The 17,788-nt window shown below is 42.7% G+C and overlaps 1 protein-coding gene across 5 annotated transcripts in view; it reads right to left on the minus strand.

Moving 5' to 3' along the window:
- The window catches only part of LDAH (lipid droplet associated hydrolase), a 289,096-nt gene that overhangs the window by 254,050 nt on the left and 17,258 nt on the right, over positions 1-17,788 (minus strand). Inside the window, exon 1 of one of the 5 annotated variants that reach the window (XM_056564287.1) lies at positions 7,082-7,116. The exons of the other annotated variants lie outside the window; for them this stretch is intronic. The gene's annotated coding sequence lies outside the window, so the exon portion shown is untranslated. Of the gene's footprint in view, positions 1-7,081; positions 7,117-17,788 lie in introns of those variants that run through there. 5 annotated transcript variants of the gene reach the window in all.

Consider the following 17,788-nt stretch of genomic DNA (forward strand, 5'->3'; position numbering starts at 1 on the left):
CTTCGCGTCTTCCTATCCCAGCGGCGCTCCTCGACTGAGGCGCAAGCCGGCAACGTCACTGTCATGTGACAATACATTGTCACATGACAGTGAGGATCCGCGCGCCGCAAGGAGGCTGCACCAGCACCACGGGGGTAAGCACAGGTATGTAAACCTGCTTAATAGCCCTGGCTGCCGCAGCTGCTACCGGTGGACCGCAAATTTGGATGATGGCCCCGACAAAAAGTATCGTATGTCGATATTGCTTTCAACATACGATGGCCTCTGAGAGGCCTCTGAAAATAATGTATGTCGAGGCCATCGCATCTCGAGGGATTACTGTAAAAATAATGTAATAAAGCATGGGGACTACAGCATTCAGATGATAAAGTCCAGAGTAGAACAATATATAATGACTACATGTGTGTCAAAGAAAGAGGGGGTATGCGTGAACCTGATGGAATGAAAAATGACATATAAATGGTGCACCAAGCAGACCTAAGTACAATTATGCATTGCATCTGTTCACAAATAGAAGGTCACCTCATCACAAAAAATTATAAGTGTACAACATAAATAGTGTGGCTGTGTTCTCCTAGGCAGCACTGCTTTCTAATAGACCAAAAAGAAGGGGATACCTACTTTCACCCAATAAATGCAAAGCTGAATCAGCTGGCTGAAGAAGATCCCCACAGCTCCAACTGAACCCTAATACAGGTCTATATGCAGCAGAGAAAGAAAGGAGAATGCAGACCCCATAATACCCTGCACGCCACCTATCCACGTTTCCCTCAATTGCTCCAGCTGTTTTGAGCCTATAGACCACCTCGGATGGCCACAACCCGGCCAAAGGATGCCAAAGGTTCTCAATCTGGACATGAGTGTAGGTCCTATAGGTGGGACCAGAATCTATCAGACAAATATGGCATATCTTGTGGCTATGTCATAAATGACAGGCTGGGAATACTTCTTTAATGGTTTGTTTGGCCATGTTCACATATTCAGGATTTTGCTAATATCTAGGCATGGTCTTTCAATATTAACAACGCATGAGCAAGAATGGTAATCCAATACAAATGGCTTTCTACCATGCCTGATCATGATGTTGATGTAAAAGTCAATAAGCAAAGTACAATCTTAAATATTCTGTAAAGTTGCCCATACACATTAGATCAATGTAAGTTAAATGTCGATTAAGAGACTCTGATCCTGACCAGCCTAAAAGACCATTTTATGTGCCGCAAATCAGGCATTTGGATTGAGAGCAACTGAAGACCCCTTTACACATGCCGATAATTGGGCTTATTAGCGTTTCCAGGAAAGCCTGTTTCTAGTAGTTGGCCTGTGTAAAAGGGCCAGTGATCAGCAGAAGCATGAGAAAAACACACATTCAAAAGCTTATCACATCGTTTGTGCGGCCAATAAAATAAGTATTGGGCACATATTGCCATATGTAAACTGGTGATAATAAACGATCCAAAAATTGTTCATTCAGCCTGGAGACACAACTGACTAAGGCTCGTGAAGGCTCTGTAAATGAGTGCCCAACACCGAGACAGCATTTGTTTCCTGCAGCCTGTTGGCCGTGTAAAAGGGCCCTTACTACTCTCTGCTCATACTCATGGATTTCTGCTGAAGATTTTCACACTGAATGCCATGGAATTTGTTGTGGTTTTGGATGCAGATTAGCCCCATCTAAGCAACCCGAGAGTAAAATAAACCCTATGGTCAGGATTACACATGGTTCTCAATAGTACATTGCATGTTACTACTATTATTTTTCCCACAAGACCAGGACTCCAAAATTGGAATCTTGATCTTAGAAAGTTTATCTGCTTTGGACAATCCCATGTTCCCCTGATGATAAACTCATCACAAAGCTTCCTGCTGCTTGAACCCCCCAAAGATCACATTAAATCTGTGGTGGAACAAGGAAGCGTTTAATTTCTTACACTGTTCCCACTAAAATCAATGGGCTGCCCATGTAATGCAGACAAAACAGGGTCCTTCAAAGCATTGGGTCCTTCAAGTGTCATTCTCTGTAGCTTCTCTCTATTTTGCCTGATAGATAAAAGTGCACATGACCTCATAATTTTAAAATGGAAATAAAAAAAAATCTACAAAGTGCCTGGAGAACTAAAGGAGAACTCAAGCCACAATTAACTTATCCCTTGTCCACAGATTAGGATATAAAGTAGCTGATTGTGGGGTGTCCGATCGCTGGAAACCCCTGCAATCTCCGGAACCGGACCCAGCTCTCAGTGAGGAACATGTGCAGAATATGTTACATTCATTTCTATGGGAGCGCCGAAGTGACCCAAGTACAGCGACCCCCGCGATCAGCTACTTATCCCTATCCTGTAGATAGAGGATAAGTAAATTTTAGCTGGAGTTCTTCTTTAACCTAAAATGATTCAGTTATACATGTTCTGCTTCTAAAACTAGACATGTCCTTTAACAAACTACAGCTAGATGCGGACTTTGTCATAAAGGAAATTAGAGCTATATACTAAAGATGGTGTGTATCATCCAAGCTACAGTAGGTTGCAGACATTGTAGTGGAGAGCTGGTTATTTGCATCCAAGTTGGATTTCCAAACTGCCAACAATCTTTTAGTGATAGTTTCTGTATTAAAGGGGTACTCCGGTGAAAAACTTTTTTTTTTTTTTTTTTTTTAAATCAACTGGTACCAGAAAGTTAAACAGATTTGTAAATTACAGTAAAAAAGATGAAGCGGAGCACTCACCAAACCTTGAATGCAGATGGGTTTTATTGACCGGTTCGATCAAAGGCACATCAGGGGGGGAAGAGGTGGTACAGACAGGAGAGTGTGACTTAGAGACGCGGGGGTATCCTCTCGGTGACGGACCGTTGCGCGCCGAGGCGCTTCTCCAGACCGGGTGCTCTCTGCTGACATCTCTGTCCATTTTAGGAACTGTCCAGAGTAAAAGGAAATCCCCATAGCAAACATATGCTGTTCTGGACAGTTCCTAAAATGGACAGAGATGTCAGCAGAGAGCACTGTGGTCATGATGTCAGCAGACAGCTCTGTGTTTCAAAAAGAAAATAATTTCCGCTGTAGTATTCAGCAGCTAATAAGTACAGGAAGGATTAAGATTTTTTTATAGAAGTAATTTACAAATCTGTTTAACTTTCTGGCACCAGTTGATTTAAAAAAAAAAAGTTTTTCACCGGAGTACCCCTTTAAATAAGAATTGAGAGAGTATCTGCCTCCAAACCACCCTTGCCAGTCCTGTCCTGCTAGAAAAATAATAAGTATTACATTTTTTTTAACTTTTTCCATGCACAGATGTCAAATGGTATTTCTCCATGAGATACTGGACAATCTTCTTGTGATTCCATATTCAGGTTTTTATTTGCAGATATTAAAAACAAAGCCAGGAACATAACATTATAGAGGACATGTATAAAGGAAAAACTGAGGCGTTTTCATTCCTGGTTTCGTATTTTGCATAATTGAAATTTAAAACCTTAATGTACACAACCTTGATGAAAAAGCCCTGTCCCACCCCCCAAAACAGCAAAAGGAAAAAAAAAAAAAAAACACTTGTGAGGTTTGATTTGTGGGATTGTCCACCAGAAGCGGGACTGTTGGAAAGTATGGTGACACCATTACTTTATTAAAACTTAACTTGGTATACAAACCAAGAACTTGTAACACATTAATTAAAATGGATAAAAAGGTTTTCACTAATATCAGATTGGTGGAGGGCTGACTCCTATCACCCTTGCCAATCATCTATGCTAATAAGAAATGGTGCCCCAGCAAATGGACTTCTTCATTGTTTACTAGGCAGTGCTCTGTATTTTTGTAGTGGCTCTGCCTGGTACTGCAGCTCAGTCCTATTCACTATAATTAGTGAGGGTGCCAGGAGTCAGACCCCCACTGATCTGATATTGGTGGCCTGTTCTAAGGATAAGCCATCAATATTATAGCCCCAGAAAACCACTTTAACATACTAATGTTATTTTACTTCTCCCAAGAGTTCCATTTTCACATGTCTGACCTATCCAAAGGCAAATTTCGGAGCATCAATCGCCTATCACTCCGGAGCACCGTTTTACTTGGCTTCCAGCTTTCTTTTACAATTCACTCAGTGTTTTTTTGTTCGAGTTTATAGAAAAGACTTTATCAACCATTAGCTGCCAAACTACATTTTAACACCTGGAGATGTTTTTAACACCTCTCACCCAAATGGTTTAGAAACATTTTCCCCCCTCTCAGAAACGTTAATATTCGGGACCCTAATGAGCTTCGGCCGTCAATCAAACACCTCTCGCTCCGAGCCTAATGTGAAGCCTGTTTGTAGAAGTTTTATAGCTCCCTGGTATAGCATTGTAATGTTACTGTGTTGAATCAGCAGATCTGATTTTATTCACGTGCACTGTCTAAACCGCGGACTTTGCTGTTTTCTCTGAAGTATTTTTATTTTTTTTTTACTTATAAGTACATTGGAAGCTGTGGGAATTTTGCTTATAACATTCTGTGTATACAAATTCATTTCATGGCTTTTTCTTAATTTAACTTACTTAATCTTAATTGTGCAATGGATCTATGGTGCGTGTAATGCAAGTTATCAATAGCTGGGATGGTCATTGTTTAGGATGATGTTCTTCAGCATTAGGACTATCCTAACATCAGTAGGATAGTCCTACTGATAAATAGGATGGGCAGATACAGTGATAGGGTTTTCAGTAGGTGCCCATCTTTTATACGTCATAAGTCATTTTCAAATACAGCAGATGGTACTGAAACAAGGTCAATATTAAAAGGGAAAAGGCATATTAGAACTAATGATTAATGGTTTACACACCATAGAGGGAGGCCATGCAGCTGCTTTGGGGATCTTGCGGAAAGGTTGACCTTTTATGGTTGGTCCCAGGTCTCTTGCTATCACATGACAAGACTACTGCATTGCATTGTTAGCAAAGAAATGGTGGTGAATAAATTCAATCATGGAGTACTTAGTAACTCCGGCCTATAATGGGGGACTGTTTTTTACATGATGTCCCCTCTCTTGTGAAAGCTATTGCTAGTGCTATGGTTTCAACCCAGTCAAGTTTTCATTTAGCAATGGAGAGGGCACCTGTTTGAATGTAGAAATAAAGCAATGGCCAAGATGTATACGATGGATGGTGCCATGGAGGTAAGCGGCCATGACACATTGTGAAAAGCTTTCTGTGCCAAGACTTAACAATATCATTAGGGGCAAATTTCTGTTACGAGCATCAATGGTGGAGGCTATTGTTGTCCTAATGTTGACTGTGATGAATAAACACCCTCTGAGAGGGGTGGATAAGGGAGGGTAGGATGGTTTGTATTAGGGATCGACCGATTATCGGTATGGCCGATATTATCGGCCGATAATCACGATTTTGGGCATTATCGGTATAATGCCCCGCCCCCCGCACCGCAACCGCCCCCCCCCCCTACCCGCCGCACCACACCGCAACGCAACCGCCCCCCGCAACCCACCGCACCGCGTCGCACCCCCCACCGTAGTGCTGGGCGGTATACCGGTATGGATTTTTGCCCATACCGCTAAACCGGTCAGGCCCCTCCCCCACCCTCCGAGTCAATAAAAAAATTAAACTTACCCATAATGGGGGTGGCCCGGGCCATCCATCCTTCCTGTAGTGTCCAGCTGCATTCCGGGTGGAGGGTGAACCAGTCCGGGCTGTCCTTCTCCGGGGGTCATCTTCTCGACTCCGGGCAGGCTCCGGCCTAGTACGCTGCATAGACGCCGCTGCGCCGTGACGTCACTGCGCAGCGGCGTCTATGCTGAGTTACTAGGCGGGAGCCTGCCCGGAGTGGAGAAGATGACCCCCGGAGAAGAAGGACAGCCTGGACCGGTTCACTCTCCACCCGGAATGCCTCCGGACACTACAGGAAGGATGGATGGCCCGGACCACCCTAACAGGTAGGGGAAGAGAAGCGGGTGGTGGCGGCAGCCTATGGCACCGCAAAAGCAACTGCAGTGCATTGATTTAAAGCGCCCGCTTTAAATCAATGATCTGCAGCGGTGTCGCGGGGGGATAAATAGCCGATAACTTATACCGGAATATCGGTATAAGTTATTGGCTATCAGCCCTAACCTCCACCGATTATCGGTATCGGCCCTAAAAAAACGATATCGGTCGATCCCTAGTTTGCATTCAGAACTCTAATATTATTGTAAAAAATCTGTAATCAATATTTAACAAACTAATGTGGTGATAAGACCATGGAAGCACATGTTTCTTATCCAGTATTGAAAGTATAATTGTTCTTGAATTCAATAATCTGCCAAGTCACCTCGAAGGTAAATATCATTGTATACCTGGTGAGTAAAGGGACCAGTTCCAGTTGAAGCATTTGTAATATTCTAAAGCCATTTTGATCTTCACCTCAGCTTCACTACATTAAGCAGGGATTGTGGTCTCATTTAAGATTGAATCTGTTTTTCAGTGTTGGGGTCACTCTTTAAAAGACTTCATGGTTAAAAAATAGGAAGCCACTAAATTCTTCAGTACTGTGCCAGTCATGGAGATGCATAAGGATTTTATCTTTAGTGTAAATTTATTTTTTGTTCTAGTCACGTGAGTCACTAGACGGCCAGTGTTTTTCACCTCCCTAAAATATCTATTTTGGTCTGATCTTACCAACCAAACCACTTGATTATGAGTAACCCCATAAGGACCCAGGGCGTATGGGTACACCCTGGCTCCCTGGTACTTAAGGACCTAGGGCGTACCTGTACGCCTGTCGGAATTTCGGTCCCCGCCACGTGCCAGGCTGGGACAGGACCGGGGTGACTGCTGATATCTATCAGCAGGCACCCTGTGCAAACCCCTGGGGGGAGAGACCGGCGATCTGCTGCAATTCCAGGTCATATGGGTCTCCGGTGACCCGGAAAATAAGGGGGTTCAGGAGTGTCACCCCCGATCCCCCTGAAGGGATAGGAGTTAGGTGGCAGGGGTGCCATCCCTTCTATCCCTGCTATTGGTCGTTCAGAAAGTTTGGTTCCCACATTCTGCCCACCCACAGTAATCCAGGCAGAACGGGGGAACTGTGGCGTGATCGGCGGTGGAGGTCCCTTACATGGCGGCGATCGGTGGCAGCGGGCGGCGATCCACTCCCTTGTGCGGCATGCTGCAGACTACAGAAGCTAGTGAGTTGCCTAGCAACATCTGGAGGGCTACAGTTTGGAGACATAGGTTCTCTTAATGAGAATCTCTGTGCTTGGATAGACTCACTCCTCCAGCCACTCATCCCCCAGATTCCAGCTTACATACAAGACACCAAACACCTGCTTCTTAACTTAGATCATATACACTGGCTGTCACAATACTCATGGGTATCAGCGGATGTCACATCCTTATACTCAGTCATACCCCATCACTTAGCTCTCACTGCACTTCACTGGTTCCTAGCCAGCTACTCTACTTACCCTGCTGATCTCCGGGAATTTCTGGGTCTTGCTGTGTCTTTTCTTCTTGAACACAATTTTTTCATGTTCGATGGCTGTTTCTTTCTTCAAATCACTGGTGCTTCTATGGGGGCCAAATTCTCCCCTTCTATTGCTAATATCTTCATGTGTTGGTGGGAATCTATCTATCTCTTCTCCTACTAATCCTTTTTCCAATCATCTCATCTTCGACAATCTCAGAGCGTACCAGAGTTTTCACAGTATCTTAATTCTAACACTGCCAATTTGCATTTCACTGTCACTCAACACACTCACACTATCTAATTCCTTGATGTTAATCTAAGAGGGGATCACGTTTCAGGCAATATTCACTCCACTTCTTATCGCAAAAGCACAGCAGTCAACTCCATCCTGTGTGCCCGCTAGTGTAACCCACCGCATGTTATCAAAAACTTGCCGGTGGGTGAGATGATTCGGGCACGCAGGACCTGTACCACCGATGATGAGTTTTTGGCGGAGGCTGAGTCTATCCAAACACGTCTAAAGGCACGTGGATATCCAAATTGGTCACTTAAGAGAGCTATCAAAATTGCTTTTGACCGCAATAGACAGGAACTTCTTAACAGTTCCCGTAAACCTAAAATGAAAAATTTTGGTCCATCCCCGGTTGCCTTTACTACCTCTTACAGCACTGATTTTTCTGCCATCTGCAAAATCATACACACATACATGCCCATGATTCTAACTGCCCCATTGTATGCATGCATAAAAGATGTTGGTTATTGATGTATTCCTAAAAAAGCCCCTACTATAGGCCAAATGGTTTCCCCTAGTCTCTTTTCTAGTTTCAGACCCACTCCACCTTCCTGGTTGTCCTACCCCGGTTCTTACAGGTGTGGACACAGCCGATGTGTCTGTTGCTTAGTCATGCACGTCACCAGATCTTTTACATCATTTGTTACTAATGTTACCTATACAATTAAACAATATATACATTTTAATACCACTTATGTGGTGTATCTGGTGTCGTGCATGGCCTGCCGCGTACAGTACGTCGGCGGCACCACAAATTCTCTTAAAGTTCGACTGAGGAAACATCTATCAGACATCCCTCACTTTAACTCTAGAAATACCTCAGCAGTGTCGAAACATTGTGCTGAATTACATCATGGCAGCTTCTCCTCCTTGCAATGTGTTGCAATTGAACGTGTTAATTTACCCAAAAGAGGAGGTGATCTAAAACAAAAACTACTCAATCGAGAAGTTTTTGGGATTCTCAAACTATGCACCCGAGTCCCTCTAGGCATCAATAAATGGCAAGATGTTATCCTTCATTATTAAGCAAATGAATTTTTACATGTTCGCTCTATATTTTACTATTTATATATTGGATTATGAGTAGCGACATATGTATAACTATTACTCTATACTCAATACATCTTTGGTTTATTCTTGTGACATCCTCGGTATTTGAACATGACAGCAATTTTGTCTATATTTCTATTGTCACTCATACCTTGTAATTTAAAGTATTTTCCTCTCTTTGTTTCCCCTTATTTGGATCATGTGTTAAACGTATATTTTGTTATAGTCACTTATGTATCTATCTTCTTATTTGCTTCTACCATATTGTTTCTACCTGTAAGGGGTTAATCCCTGCCGGTCACATGACCTGTGATCGACCGGAATTGTTCCCCACCTATATAAACCCGCATGTACCATGAAAGAATTGTATGACTAAGAGCGCGTACAGCGCTTGAAATGCGTTACTTGTATCCTCCTTGTCTTATGGATTAAAATTATTTTACCTGCACTGAGCTGGATCCATCTCTCTTTGTTCTTCAGTTTGATGAAATGTAATTTTTCATTTGCACAGCCCACTGTTCCAAAGAACTGTGAAACATCAGTGGGGTGTAAATGCCCTTAATTAAATTCTGTGAGGGATGAAACATGTGGGGGGGTCCAATGTTCTGGCACCATGAGGGGCTTTGTAAACGCAAAAGGCCCCCGACTTCTTTTCCAACCAAATTCTCTCTTCAAAAGCTCAATGGCGCTCCTTCTCTTCTGAGCATTGTAGTGCACCAGCAGAGCGCTTGATGTCCACACACGGGGTATTGAAATATTTTTCATTTACACATCCGACTTAGAGGAAAAGTCGTCAAACGCCTGTGGGGTGAGAAGTCTCACTGTACCCCTTGTTACGTTCCTTGAGGCGTGTAGTTTCCAAAATAGTATGCCATGTGGGTTATTTTTTTTGCTGCTCTGGCACCATAGAGGCTTCCTAAATACGACATGCCCCCAAAAACATTTCAGCAAAATTTGCTTTCCAAAAGCCAAATGTGACTCCTCCTCTTATGAGCATTGTAGTTCGCCCACAGTGCACCTGACGTCCACACATGGGGTATTTCCATACTCAGAAGGGATGGGGTTACACATTTTGGGGGGCATTTTCTCCTATTACCCCTTGTAAAAATTAAAAATTTGGGGGAAAACTAGCATCTTAGTAACATAGTTCATAAGGTTGAAAAAAGACCAAAGTCCATCAAGTTCAACCTATAACCCTAATGAGTCCCTACTGAGTTGATCCAGAGGAAGGCAAAAAACCCTCATTCTAGAGGTAAAAATTCCTTCCCGACTCCAAATATGGCAGTCAGAATAAATGTTCTTACTCTCCAAAAATGCATCCAGACCCCTTTTAAATTCTTTGACAGAGTTCACCATGACCACCTCCTCCGGGAGAGAATTCCACAGTCTCACTGCTCTTACAGTAAAAGAACCCCTGTCTGTGCTGGTGTAGAAACCTTCTTTCCTCTAGACGAAGAGGATTCCCCCTTGCTATCGATACAGTCCTGGGTATAAATAGATCATGGGAGAGATCTCTGTACGGTCCCCTAATATATTTATACATACTGTAGTTATTAGGTCTCCCCTAAGCCTTCTTTTTTCTAAACTAAATAACCCTAATTCTGATAATCTTTCTGGGTACTGTAGTCCTCCCATTCCCCGTATTACTCTGGTTGCCCGTCTTTGAACCCTCTCTAACTCCACTATATCTTTCTTGTACACTGGTGCCCAGTACTGTACACAGAATTCTATGTGTGGTCTGACTAGTGATTTGTACAGTGGTAGAATTATTTCCTTGTCGTGGGCATCTATGCCCCTATTGATGCACCCCATGATTTTATTTGCCTTGGCAGCAGCTGCCAGACACTGGTCACTACAGCTAAATTTACTGTTAACTAAAACTCCCATGTCCTTTTCCACATCAGTCGTCCCAAGTGTTCTCCCATTTTATACATAATCCCAGCCCGGATTTTTCCTCCCCATGTGCATTACCTTATCAGTGTTGAACCTCATCTGCCACTTCCCAGCCCAAGTCTCCAACCTATCCAGATCCATTTGTAACAGTGCCCTGTCCTCTATTGTGTTTACCGCTTTACAGAGTTTAGTATCATCTGCAAAGATAGCTACTTTACTATTCAACCCCTCTATAAGGTCATTAATGAATATATTAAATAGGACAGGATCCAAAACTGACCCCTGTGGTACCCCACTAGTAACAGTCACCCAATCAGAATAAGAACCATTAAAAACCACCCTCTGATTCCTATCACTGAGCCAGTTACTTACCCATTTGCACACATTCTCCCGCAGCCAAATCCCTCTCATTTTATGCACCAACCTTTTATGTGGCACCGTATCAAATGCTTTCGAAAAATCCAGATATACAACATCCAGCGATTCCCCCTGGTCCAGTCTGGAGCTCACCTCCTCATAAAAGCTGATCAGATTAGTTTGACAGGACCGACCCCTCATGAAGCCATGCTGATATGGAGTCATACATTTATTTTTATCAAGATATTCCAAAATAGCATCCCTTAGAAAACCCTCAAACAATTTACATACAACAGAGGTTAAACTAACAGGCCTCACTTTTTGGGTCACTTTTTGTCCCCTTTTTAAATATTGGCACCACATTTGCCATGCGCCAGTCCTGGGGAACAGTCCCTGTTACTATAGAGTCCATGAATATAAAAAAATAGGGGTCTGTCTATTACATTACTTAATTCCTTTAGAACACAGGGGGGTGAATGCCATCTGGACCTGGCGCTTTGTCTATTTAGATTTTTTTGTAGTGAAAAAAAACATTTACACATCCAACTTTAATGAAAAGTCATCAAACACCTGTGGGGTGTTAAGGCTCACTGTACCCCTTGTTACTTTCCTTGAGGGGTGTAGTTTAAAAAATAGTATGTCATTTTTTTGGGCTGTTTTGGCACCATAGGGGCTTCTTAAATGTGACATGCCCCCCAAAAGCCATTTCAGAAAAACTCATTCTCCAAAATCCCACTGTCGCTTCTACCGTTCTGAACCTTGTAGTGCAGAGCACTTGACATACACATATGAGGTATTTCCTTACTCGAGAGAAATTGAGTTACAAATTTTAGGAAGATTTCTCTCCTTTTACCCCTTGTAAAAATTCAAAAACTGGGTTTACAAGAACATGAGTTTTATGAGTGTAAAAAAAATGAAGATTTTGAATTTTCTCCTTCAATTTGCTGCTATTCCTGTGAAACACCTAGAGGGTTAACAACATTTTTGAATGTCATTTTGAATACTTTGAGGGGTGCAAACTTTATAATGGGGTCATTTATGGGGTATTTATAATATGAAGGCCCTTCAAATCCACTTCAAAACTGGACTGGTCCCTGAAAATTTTTGATTTAGAAAATGTGGTGAAAAATTTGAAAATTTCTGCTGAACTTTGAAGCCCTCTGATGTCCTCCAAAAGGAAAAATGTGCACTTTATGATGCAAACATAAAGTAGACATATTGTATATGTAAATCAATATATAATTTATTTGGAATATACATTTTCCTTATAAGCAGAGAGCTTCAAAGTTAAAAAAGAACTAACATTTTAAATTTTTTCATCAAACTTTGGAATTTTTTACCAAGAGATGATGCACGCATCGACAAAAATGTACCACTAACATAAAGTAGAATATGTCACGAAAAAAACTATCTCAGAATCAGAATGAAAAGTAAAAGCATCCCAGAGTCATTAATGCTTAAAGTGACAGTGGTCAGATGTGCAAAAAATGCTCCCGTCCTTAAAGGGGTACTCCACCCCTAGACATCTTATCCCCTATCCAAAGGATAGGGGATAAGATGTCAGATCGCCGCGGTCCCGCTGCTGGGGAGCCCTGGGATCCCTGCGGCGCTGTGCTATCATTACAGCACAGAGCAAGTTCACTCTGCACGTAATGACGTGCAATACAGGGGCCGGAGCATCGTTACATCACGGCTCCGCCCCTCGTGATGTCACAGCCCGCCCGTTTCGATACAAGTCTATGGGAGGGGGTGTGGCAATCGTCACGCCCCCTCCCATAGACTTGCATTAAGGGGACGGGCCGTGATGTCACGAGGGGTGGAGCCATGACGTCACGCTGCTCCGTCCCCCGTATCGCCCGTCATTACGCACAGAGCGAACTCGCTCTGTGCTGTAATGATAGCGGGGTGCCGCAGCGGGGATCCCAGGGCTCCCCAGCATCGGGACCATGGCGATCTGACATCTTATCCCCTATCCTTTGGATAGGGGATAAGATGTCTAGGGGCGGAGTACCCCTTTAAGGTGAAAATGGGCTGGGTCCTTAAGGAGGTAAAGGCATCTAGGTTAGTGTTTGTTTTTCTGTGGGTGGAGAGGTTTGGTTAGCGGAGAAGGGCAATTCCCTTGTACTTGCTGGGCCTGGAGCAAAGCATGGTATGCCCAAGTGTTTTTATTTTCTTTTGATATATGTGGTGCCACTAGTGCACAATAGTATCTGTAGCTTGGGAGGCACATTTGATTGACAGCCTGAGAGTGAAGGGGCATGCATACAAAACTTTTGACATGTCTGGGCAACAACTCAAGTTTTTTTTATATGATTGTAAAGCTTTAACCGAGCATTCCCTTTTTAACAAGTATATCAACATGATATGCCTTCATGATTGGCAAAGCCAATAGCCAATGTCACATGAAAGACCATAAAACAATGAGCTGATCTCCTGGCCACTGGTATTTCCAGTGGAATCATCTGGCTAGTCGTTACCTCTGCTGTGTTATAAAGCATAACATATCATCCATTAAAATGAATGGTTCCCCAAATGATAGAGATGTGTTATGCAGCAATACATGCTCTGACTACTAGAAGGTGGGAGGGTATTATAGGCAGGGGCATTGCTAGGTCTCCAAAGGACCCAGGGCTAGAGCCCAAAGCCCAGCCACACCCCTAACCACACCCTAAGCACACTCAACCTCCTTCTTTAATACTCTACCACTACTATACTCAACACACTACACATATGCGACCAACACTTAAAATTTTGGGAATACCAATAACATTATCAGCCAGCCTGCATATCAAGGTATTTTTGTACGTTATGGCGGTTCCACGACGGTATTTAATGGTATTCCCCCCCACGCTGGGCAACTAATTATATGTGACACGCAGGTGCTGCTCTGCTTCTCTAACCCCCCCAATTAATTATCAGCCACAGCGCTGCGCTGTCCCCACATCGGGGAACTAATCATATGTGACTCGCGGGCACTGCTCTCCCCGTCCTCCTGTGAGCCGATGGCGATTTAAATGAATGAGTTGCGGCTCCTTACATGACAGTGCGCTCAGCCTATCATGTCATGTAAGGAGCCGGCCGGCTCCTTACATGACAGTGAGCTCAGCCTATTACCGGCCGAGGCGAGACAACGCTGCGGCCGGTGATATGCTGATGGCTCTGTGACGTTCCCCTCCCAGGAAGCAGCATGAAGATTGCAGCGGAGAACAGTGAGGCCAATACCGGAGCAACAGGGAAACGTGGGAAGGTGAGTTAAAGTTTATGCAGCCCAGACACAGGAATATGTAAAATTAATCAGTACAGATGTCCTTTATTAATCATTTCCACCACCGCGGCATGCAACTCATTCATTTAAAGCGCCGGCAGCTCACAGGAGGACGGGGGGGAGCAGGGCTCGCAGGTCACATATGATTAGTTCCCCGATGTGGGGGTAGTGCTGGGCTGATAATTCATTCATTCGAAGGGGGGAGGGGCCCGACCTGTATTGCGGTATAGGAAAAATGTATATCGTACAGAATTAAAAAAAACGGTAACTAGTATACACACACCAAGCTAGAACTACAATAATATAAAGGGGATGATAGTAGTAGAGTAGTAGACTACCCCCATTATACTATACTAATGCAATATGTGTCAGTCATACTATTACTACTTTCATCTCCATCACGCTATACTAGCGCTATATATATCAGTCATATTATTACTAGTAGTATGACTGATACATATAGCACTGGTATAGCATGAAATAGATGATAGTAGTAATAATATGTCACATTGTACCTGGTGTGACTGGTGAGTATGAATGCGCTGCTGATGCCCGTGGATCGCTGTGGTCGGTTTGTGGCGCGCTCCACTCCTCTTCAGTGGGTGCCACACAGGGGGAGGAAGGGACTTGATATTTGTGTATATGACTGGTGTATGTATGATATACAGTCATACACAAATACATACACACATGATACATACAACTATCTTACATACATACAACTATCATATATATACATAATACATCTATTATAAATACAGTACATACATCTGTTATGGCACACATCTATCATACATGCACACATCTATCATACATGCATAAATCTTTTAGGTCAGGTTCACGCTTTAAAATCTTCGGACAGAATTTCCGCTGGAGATTCCGCAGGCGGCGATAGGACAGTACTGCATTGCTGTCTCCATAGACGGCAATATATTTGTTAGCGGATCTTTCCTCAGATTCGCTCAGCAATGCATTGCCGTCTATAGGGCAGTCCTAGTACCTCCCAGGCATAAATTTCTTCCGGAGATTCTGAACTGTGAAGCCAGCCTTATGCATATATCTTTTATACATACACACATCTATCATGCATAAATGCATCTATCATGCATTCTTCTCCTTCACGGCAATGCCCCTGTACAGAAGCGCCCAGCAACTTACTGTGCAAACAACCTTTAAGGGAATGGGGCTGAATTTTTTTTTATAGCCTGGCAGGAAATTTGTGAATTGCCTTAAACCAATATTGAACAGTGGAATATGGTATACATGAATACTGGAACAATGTCAAAAGTCGGTGACCTTGTTTGCGTCATGATCATGATCTCACGATCATGGTGTCTTTACAACCACTGTGTTAGGCTCTCGAGACCCATAGAGAACCTTGAATTCCACAAGTTTAATCCTCTACAGACCCTACTTTCATGGAACTACACATGTGTTTATGTAAAACTTTTCCAAAATACTAAGGATACATGGAAATCTTTGTAAATATCTATAGCACTTGAGTAAATCATGGAAACCCCTCTACTCCACAAATTCCATTTCTAAAGGTTCTTTTCCTTTCATCTGATCACTTGTTCCGTTATTGATGGAGCACCTTATTAAACACTGACGTAATATAAACTTCTCAGGTTACAAACATTGGACTGTGGAGCATGCTACCAGCGCTAGGATTCTGGATCATCCAGGTTCACGTGAGGTAGAGTGTGACCTACAAAAGAACGGGATGTTTTTGGCCACAGTCATCTACAAACTACATCCTGTTCTTACACTATTAGCTTGGGCAGAAAAAAAATGGTCTCCTGGAGGCGAAGAAGTAATTGAACCCTGACAAAGGATATTAACATCTCAAAAGGAGACATAAAAAAAAAAAAGGGAAAGATTTTCCAGTTTTATGTCAATTCTTCTCTGTATAGATGAAAAGTGCTACAACTTTTTCTTGAGTTTTATGTTTCAATTGCTCATAATTTTTGTTCACATTAAGTCTATGTTCAAACATCAGAATTTCTGTGTGGAATTCCGCATTGGAATTCTGCATAGAGATTCCGCAGAAGCAGAGCCCTGTTGAATTCAACGGATTCTGCTGCGCTGTGCACACCTTAGAATTTCCACTTCAGAAACATCTGGAAATTCTGATTCCGGTGTCCGCAGAATGAACCTGTCCATTCTTTCTGCGAACTACACAAGCAATGCACTGCCGTCTATAAGACGGCACATTCCCTTGCGGCCCTAGCGCAGTCTGCGGAATGTCCACACAGAGATTTTCTGTGCAGACATTCCAACGTGTGAACATAGCCTAAGAGTCATTCCAATGTGTGAACATAGCCTAAGAGTGAGAAATCGTGCACAAAGCTCATCCTGTTCACAGATGAAAAGTGAACACAGTTGTATGCCGTCTAGTTTATGCTTTCTGAACTAAATCGCCCCGGACTCTGGGGCTGATACATTGGCCCAGGTTTACGAATGAAATTGCTTCAAAATGTGGCGTACATGGAGTGCATTACTTTTATTATGTGTTTTAGACAATTTTTCCACCAACATGGTTTGATATACTATGCTACACATTAAAAATGCACTAGAATTCTGGTATAAAAGGTTGTTTAAGCCCATTTACAGCTGACCTAAACTTAGACAAAGCAGTCTAAAGATGTGTTAAGATTTATAAAACAATCTAAGCCACTGTAATAAATCTGGTGTATTCTTAGACTGTCTAGTCTAAGTTTACACTATCTGAGAATTAGACAGTTCTAATAGACAGAAGTAAGTATGGATCATTACTGAAAACTACCAAAAAACTTGTGGGGCCTCTTGTGATGCTCTCATCATTGCCAATGACTGAATACAGAATTAGCTTGGTACAGATCACCTGCTTCTGTATGGGTTCTCATTTAATCATGAAGTTCCGACCAGCAGCAAGGCCTTCTAAAGATCTCCATGGCTGCCATGAAAGGACTTATTAATACATAGAAACAAACTTGGTACTTGACATGTAGATTACATGTTTTTTTATTTTTTGCAATCCATACACACACATATATTGATGTTTTGGTCCCAACATACATGTATCAGAAATCTGGATTGCTGTGGAGGTCAGTTGCCGTGAAAACGGGCAATAGTAGATGTGACTATAGTCTATGGATGCCATGGTAGGACTTCTATTATAGACTGCCATAGAAAGGTTGTAATATTAGATTGGCAGTTCCAGCTTCTACCAATGCAGTCGCTTTTATAAACATTTGTGAAAGATTGGATCATTCTAAAAACTCCTTTGAATTACAGCATGGTACTGTAATGGGACGCCTTTTTTGTATCCATTTCTGAATTGTTCCCTCCTAGATCTTCCACCATCAACTGTGAGTGGAACCACAGCAATTCAGCCATAAGATTGAGACCACATAAAGTTAGAGTGAGGTCACCAAGTGGTGAATTGCATAGTGCATAGAAGTGGCCAACACTCTGCTGACTCAGTAACTACAGAGTTACAAACCTCATCTGAGCTTAA

This window comes from Hyla sarda, chromosome 3, assembly GCF_029499605.1.
Source record: "Hyla sarda isolate aHylSar1 chromosome 3, aHylSar1.hap1, whole genome shotgun sequence".
In the NCBI taxonomy this organism is placed as follows: Eukaryota; Metazoa; Chordata; class Amphibia; order Anura; family Hylidae; genus Hyla; species Hyla sarda.